Raw genomic sequence first — 7,595 nt, forward strand, 5'->3', positions numbered from 1 at the left:
ATTCATGCGTACGTATGCAGTTGCAGTGCCTGTAATCGCAGCAGACCTGTCAGCGGTCCGCTCGACATAAATTTGGACATTACCCTGAAACACGAAAGCTCCGGCGAGGCTCGTATTGTGGCGTTGCCTTGTAAACAGACACATTCTTGGCATGACGGGCACATTACTGAATGCAACTTTGGATATCGGATTAAATGAAGCCACAGCTCACAAAGGAGTATATCTTTGGACTGCCTGTACAGGAGTGAATGTTGACTTTAAGCTTAGTCGCCCCTCTCTGTCCTTGCCAGATAATGTCCTACGGTTTTAATTATCCATCTTCGGTGATGTAGCCTCGGAGCGGCTACTCCTACTGTTGATGAGGTCATGTATTTTAACTTTGGTGGTGGGATGCCTCCAAGACGGGAAAAATAACTAAAAGACTCTCGCGGAGCTTTATAGAAACACCTCAGCCAGAAAGGGAATACGGTCATTATCTACTCATCCTCGAGCGGATGGAGAGCAGGGTGGAGGTTTTGTTGTCCACAACACATCTTTGGAAACAGTTAGTGACTTGTTTTAAAGCCTAAAAACCCAGTGTAAGAAAAGCAACACCTTACAATAAGAGTACATTGATAAAGATGTTGACTAACATGTTGTCTGTGTCATGAAGTTCACAGCTAATCCGCTTTCATTAGCTTTTTGGATTATTAGCAGTAAAACCGTTTATGTTTATGCAAGTGTCTTTTCTTACTCTACTTCGTCATCCCAAAGATTTTCCTTAGCCTAACTCGCAAACTATCGTGCATTGCTTAACCATAGTTAGTGTGTATTAATAATCTCTGTGTAAAGTTGGGTGCCTGTGGCTCAGGGGTACAGCCATCATCATCGGAAGGTCAGTGGTTCATATTCCCCCGGTGTGCATACCCAAGTGTCCTTGGGCAAGGTACTGAACCCCAAGCAGCTCCTGATGTGCTGGACGGCACCTTGCATGGCAGCCACCGCCATCAGTGTGTATGAATGTATGTATGAATTACTGTAAGTTGCTTTGGACAGCAGTGTTTGGTAAATGCCCTAAAATTTAAAAGTTGAAAACACTTCATAAATGGAGCAAGAAAATCAGCCTTACTTAACCAAAATTAGCAATTTATTAACTCTCTTTGAGTCCCTTAGTGTGGAAACTTTAACCCAACCCAGCTTTCCATCGGCATGATGATAACTGAATTTTAATTCTGAGCAAACTGTTCTTATTCCTCAAGTATCTGTCCCATTGTTCGTCTGCCCTATTTCTGTCTCTTTTTTTCCCCCACAAGCATTTCCCCATCAGATCCAACTGACCAGCGTAATGGAAAGCTCCACGCCGAACTGGGCTGGAGTCGATGCACGGTGCCGTCAGCCTAATGGGTCTCTCAAGGCTGAGTGGTGTAAATGTCACCGAGGAGCTCAGACAAGAGACCACAAAGAATAAAAACCAAGAGTGCCAGCGTCTGAGTGTGTGTGTGTGTGTGTGTGTGTGTGTGTGTGTGTTTGTGTGTGAAAGGATTATATGAGAACAGAGCTGATCGGCGCAGCAGTCACAAGTGGATCATTCGTAGAAATACGGAGGTATGAGACATGAAGCAGTGTCACAATTTGAAATTCCTCCTCCACAAAATTACACTTCAACTCATTCACTGGAATTGATTATGGTGGGTTTATCAGACCAGTGTGATTACAGTGGACTAGGAGTAAAGACATATTTTCAAGACAAAGACCAGCGTGGAATGTCTGTGGAAAAAAAAAAAAAAGGTGTTTCCTCTTTCATTGTTAGTGGTCGACTGCATGTGACTGCCTCATAAACCCAGTGAACGCTCGGTGTTTTCTGCGGCGGCTCGTTTGATTACAGCCCATTTCCCCTCTCCCACAGCCCCACCAGGTGGCTGCCCAGCTCCCCTCCTCCACTGTCATCCAAGCCCACGGTGATCCCGCAGCGCTTGAAGGTCCTGAGGGCCCCTGAGGTTAGTTTAGGGGCTTTTTTTCCGGGCTCGCTGCGAAAAATTGTGGGTTCGTTAGAAGAGTTTCAAAGAACACTGGGACGTACAAAAGAGATCAAAGAGGTGCCTTTAAGCTCCCCGATTTTGAAAAAGGACTCCTCAGACTACACAATATGTTGGAGGTCCGAGAATCTCCCAAACACTGCATTGAAATATTGGTTTGGTTTGAAAGGAGCCACCAGATATGAGTTATTTTTAGAGTCATCCTCTGTTGATCGTGTCATTTTTTTTTTTTTCGCAACCCCGTAAATACATTTTGTGTTTGTACCTTGCTCATGGAAAAAAATCATCATAAAATCAATTTTTTTTTTTTTTTTTTTGTGAAGGCTTGAGTGATTTTTTTCTGTTCCTGCTTATCATGCGATCGTATTTCTCTTCATTTTCATTGGACACGAGGCTACGTGAGCTCATTAATCCGATAATTAAGACTGCTGGACGGATCTTTTTGAAGACAAATCATCTCAGTCAAAACAAAGATAGTTTAGGACAAGACTATTGACTCTCATTAACTCCAGATTAACTACAGCCGGCGTATGTGTTTAGATGATTGCTCTTTTTTATTTATTTTTTCATATGCATTCCCCCCCACCCCCTTTCATGATTGGGCCTACATGTATCCCCTGTTTCCTGCTGGGATTAGTGTGTCCACTTTGATGTGGCTCATGTCCCGTGTAGTGTGTGTGGGCAGACCTCTCACTCCTGTGTGTGTGTGTGTGTGTGTGTGTGGCAGGGTTGAGGTGAAGGGGTACATGCAAGCTCCCCTTTCTACTCTGGCAGTGTTTAGATGTAGTGCGTGACCCTGGAGCGCACCATAAACCAGCAGATCCAGGAACAAATGCAGCTGTAAAACACCAATCTTGGCAACCGACACAAACACTTCTGATCACAGCTGGCTGTGTGTATGTGTGTGTGTGTGTGTGTGTGTGTGTGTCCCATTATGCGAACGTACATTGTTCGCGTGGATTTTTTTAACAAGCTACGCTGTGTTCTGCCAAGTGCAGGTAGCTTGCTTCAGAAACAAAATAAACTCAGGAAGCATTAATAACATCTCTGGCTCACATGGGACCATTGAATGCTTCCAAAATTGCAAAAGCCTCAGCATGAATTAATCCTACAATGGGGGAGACCAACCTCAACAATATCATGTTCAACAGGCGTCCATATCAATACTTATCCTGTGTTAGTTTCATTAATGTGGTTAAGAAACATTATTATCAGACTGTCAGCTGAGGTTTGAAAGTAAAACACAGCTTTGGGTTAAGGCCCAAGTGTTCAGGCTTAAGATATCGTGTTGAAATAGTATTTTGGTAACAGAGGGGAACCCATACGAATAGCACTTGGGTAAAAGTCTTAAAATATCTGATATTTGACATATTCAGTTATCAAAAGTAATTTCCTGGCAAATAAAATTGCATTTTTTACTCCTTAATTTGACTTGGAACCTGCAAACTAACAAGAAACTTAAAGCACAAAAGTTACCAGTTATGTTGATGGTACAGTGTGATGGGGCAAATGGTGTCTCTGTCCCTGTCTCTTGTTTCTGCACCGTGTAACCTCAGTGAGAGGGTAGGATTGCAGCATTGCATACATGTTTACTTCAATGTACAAATTTTCAACACATAGCATTTTTATGACGTGATGAGTTGTGTTTGCAGTCAAGCACCTACATTACTTCTGACAATCTGTGGCAGTTCTGGGATTTGGATTTACCACAGTGGCGTTCCGCTCAGAAACTGCGGGGGGCGCCAAATCGCACAGAAAGGCCAATTTCTACTAAATGTCGCTTTAAGTTATCAAACAAACTTCGTCGAGTAAAAAGTGAATATTTGCCTCCAAAGGTAGTGCAAAGGAAGAAAAAAGTAGTAGAAAATGAAAACACATTGAACAGTACTTGTTGAGCATGCATATTGGACAGTTACGTGTATCATGTCCATTAAGGAGCCGACTTGTTCACGATCTTCTCAGCACTGCTGTTGGGGATGCAGGTGTGATGCAGTCGAAAACTCAGGTGTGAGCTGGGAGATGGGCTTGGGCTTTTGGTAACAGTTTTTTGTTAAACTACTTTTTCCAAGTTCCGGAATAAACTTTAATTCCATAATTTTTTACATGGCAACCTTACTATGTTTAAACCAGATAAAATTCTACATACCCAAAAATAAAATCTGCAAAGTAGTTAGGATTATCTGTTGGAAATGTGTGTCTAACTGTAAAAAAAACAAAACAAAACAAAAAAAACTTTTAGTCACTCATCAGTGGAAACGGAAGGACAGGATTAACACTAAGGCCCCCGTGAAAAGCTCCTGTGCTAATATTATAGCTCCCGCTACGCACACGTTTCACAAAAACAGCAGCACGACATCCTACAAGGAAAAAGGAAAAACCTTTAACAGCAGTGACCTGTAATATTTACCCAGGGCGACTCCTGAATGGCTCGCTCACAGCCACAGAGGGCCCCGCAAACCTCAGGGCACAGGCCTGTGTTTTCGTTGCTCCTGATGCAGAACAGATGAGAAGGCCTTTTTTTTGGGGGGGGGGGGGCATTTTTTTTTTTTCGGTTGCTATTGATGACTGGAACACCTCTGCGTTCAGTAACTTCGTGGTTGGTCAAAATATTCAAACAGTGATAAGACCTTAAACTGCAGAACAGAGCATTTGTGTGCACGTGTGGGTACTTCACAGCAGTGTGTCTACAGCTTTATTAGTGGCTCACACACAGCTTCAGCGGGCGGTCACACACTCTTTGTTTGAAAAGTGTGCCTCTCCACACTGTAAACACTTCAATAGTCCATTAACAGCGTTCCTGATTAGCTGATGAACAAAAGGCAATCAAGGCCGGTGTGGGTCTCTTTAGACCACGCATCACTGTCATCTGCTCGGGGCCTGGCAGTGATTGGCATGTTCATTAAGTGTCCTGTTTACAGTCGGCTGAGAAGCCCACATGTGAAGCTCCGGAAAGGATGTTAGTCATCTCGTCGATGATGAAGACGATCGTAAAAGCCGCTGTGGTCGACAATCATCTTTCCCTCACAGAGATGATATCCAAGCTGATTTGCCTCATCAGCTTTTGAACTCATTTCTTTGATGACAGGAGCCGAAGTGTTCTTGTTAGTCTGCAGAGGCTTATATTAGAAGTCAGCTCTTTGTGTGTATATATACTGTACACTGCAGATGAGATTGTAAATTTGGCTGCATTTATGTTTGGGATTTGGTGCCATCATGAGGGCATTTCAGGTATAAAATGGACCAGAAATGCTTTTTTATTGAGTGTTTAATGATTGTGCGGAAGGGGCGAAAACTGTGAAACGCGGTTACTTTTCTCGTTTGTGGAGACGGTGTGTGTGTGTGTGTGTGTGTGTGTGTGTGTGTGTGTGTGTGTTGCGTGTGTTGTGAAAGTATCTGCATGAGACTTTCCCCTGCTTGTGCGTGAGTCTTTGTGTGATTCAACAGGTGAGTCTGCTCACTAATGCCTGAGTAAGGAATAACATCCCCTGATTCCAGTAACTAGTCCTTCTTCGGCCAAACTCACGCTTCCTGTGGTCGCTGACTAAAAGACATCAAAAAACTTTCTCCACCACTTTCTACCACCGTGACATTTAACAGAGAAATGTACGCACTGACCTCCTCTACGCCTCACACTGCTAACTCTGCATTTTCCGTGTAGGCAGGGACACGTCACTGCCCTTCCAGTACTCTGTGTTCCTGCTGTCCTCGCATGTTGTTTTTTTTTTTTTTCCCCTCAAGCACTGAATTTTCATGATGATTGTGAAGGACGCCGCTCTGGAGTTTAATTGATGTGTTCAATCTACGTGAATATGCAGTGAAATTCCTCTATATAGGACTAAGCACAACCCCCAAAAAACAGCTGTGAATTCTGGTCCTTGATTTGTAAAATGCAGCTGTTTTGATGGCATTTCTGCTTTATAACATACCAACCTGCAATTGTGTGTTCTGTGGTTTTCTGGTGACAATAAATGCTGTGATTAATTTGGATTTTTAAATACCCTTCACACTGGCCCTGCATAAGCACCACTTCCTAGTGTTCTTCCCATCTATCAGCTTCTATCCTGTTTTCTCACCTGTCCTTCTCTCCACCTCTCTCCATCCACACCTCATCCCCTCGTCAGCTTTGTTTGCATTCAAGTCCAGTTTTCATTTAATTCTCTAGAGCTGGCTTTTTTGCTCACCCGCTCCTTAGGTTTATTTTGAATAAAAGTTGTGCCACTGATCTTGCCCGCTTGTCTTCTCTTGCATTTGGGTCTACCTTCTAGCTCTTTCAGCGACAACAGCTGCCTTTTGTTTGGACATGTCTCATACCAAGGAATCTATGAAAACTATTACCATTGCTATTCTGTCAAGTATCGCAGTCTCCATTATCATGCGTACAGCACATATAACTAATATTACCTATGGCATGTGTAATGGAGTACTTATAAACACCTGGTGAAAATTATTAATCAAGATACACGTTATGAATGAATCACAGTCAGAAGAATTTGATTCTAGCTGGCAAATTGGGAGCAATAGTTTGACTGTAATAAAAAAAGACTTTGGAAAAAAGGAAATTAACTAAAATAACATTGTTAACAAAAATAGAATAGAATAGAAATACTTTAGTTGTAGTAGTTTTGGCACTTTGATCAACACACCACGTCACTTACTGAGACTAAGATGTTTACGTGGCTCCTTAATTGTCTTCACAAAGTGTTCTTACAAATACCAACTCCTAAAAAAAACCTTAAAACTTATACTGAAAGTAATGACAGACAACTTTAAACTAAACAAAATCACTGAAACTGAATCAAGAACAAAAATTGAAAGTGAAATATAAACTAGTTAAATATATGTAACTGTAACTCTGCTGTGGGCTATAATCTGGGGCGGACCACACTGCACACACATATCTGCAGAAGCAGCAGCTGTGGCTTACGTGTTAAGTGTGATTATGTTTTTAACGTTTGCAAGACTTAAAACATCTCAGTTGTTTTTTTCAATCTATTTAGAGAAGAAGAAGAAATTGCACGTTCACTGGGACAGGTAGTGATGTAGACTGGCACCACAAAACACACCAGCATCTGGAAAAGTCCATACTGCATTCAAACACACTTCCATCAGCAAAACGTTCCTGTATGGCTTTTTCACGCCCCCCTTCAAAACATACCACGAAAGTTTCTTTTGGCTCCGCGCTTCTTTCGGCGTCCAATCTCATTCATTAATAAAACGTTTGGTCTTTCCCTTCCCACCTCCTTCCTCAGACTCTGAGTGATTGCAGAAGCTGTGTGGCTCTCCTCAGCCCGCCGGTGTTTGTAGGACCTCGTCCAGCACTGCTGACACTTGTTCATAGTGGTCCATTCATACTCGGGCGCAAGAGGTATACGCTTGATGTACCCGTGTTATGTTTCTGTCATCAGTCACCTCGAAGGCTGAATCAGACTGTGGTCATGAACTGTAACATCCAACAAATATAATGCATAGTTCTCTGGCATGGGATCTGTATTATGACTGGGACAGAGGCATGTGTATAGTGGCTGTTACCATCCTTCCATTCAAACATGACACATTTGCTTCAATTCCAAGCAAATAGAA

This window comes from Acanthopagrus latus, chromosome 13 (genome assembly GCF_904848185.1).
Source record: "Acanthopagrus latus isolate v.2019 chromosome 13, fAcaLat1.1, whole genome shotgun sequence".
NCBI classification, from domain to species: domain Eukaryota; kingdom Metazoa; phylum Chordata; class Actinopteri; order Spariformes; family Sparidae; genus Acanthopagrus; species Acanthopagrus latus.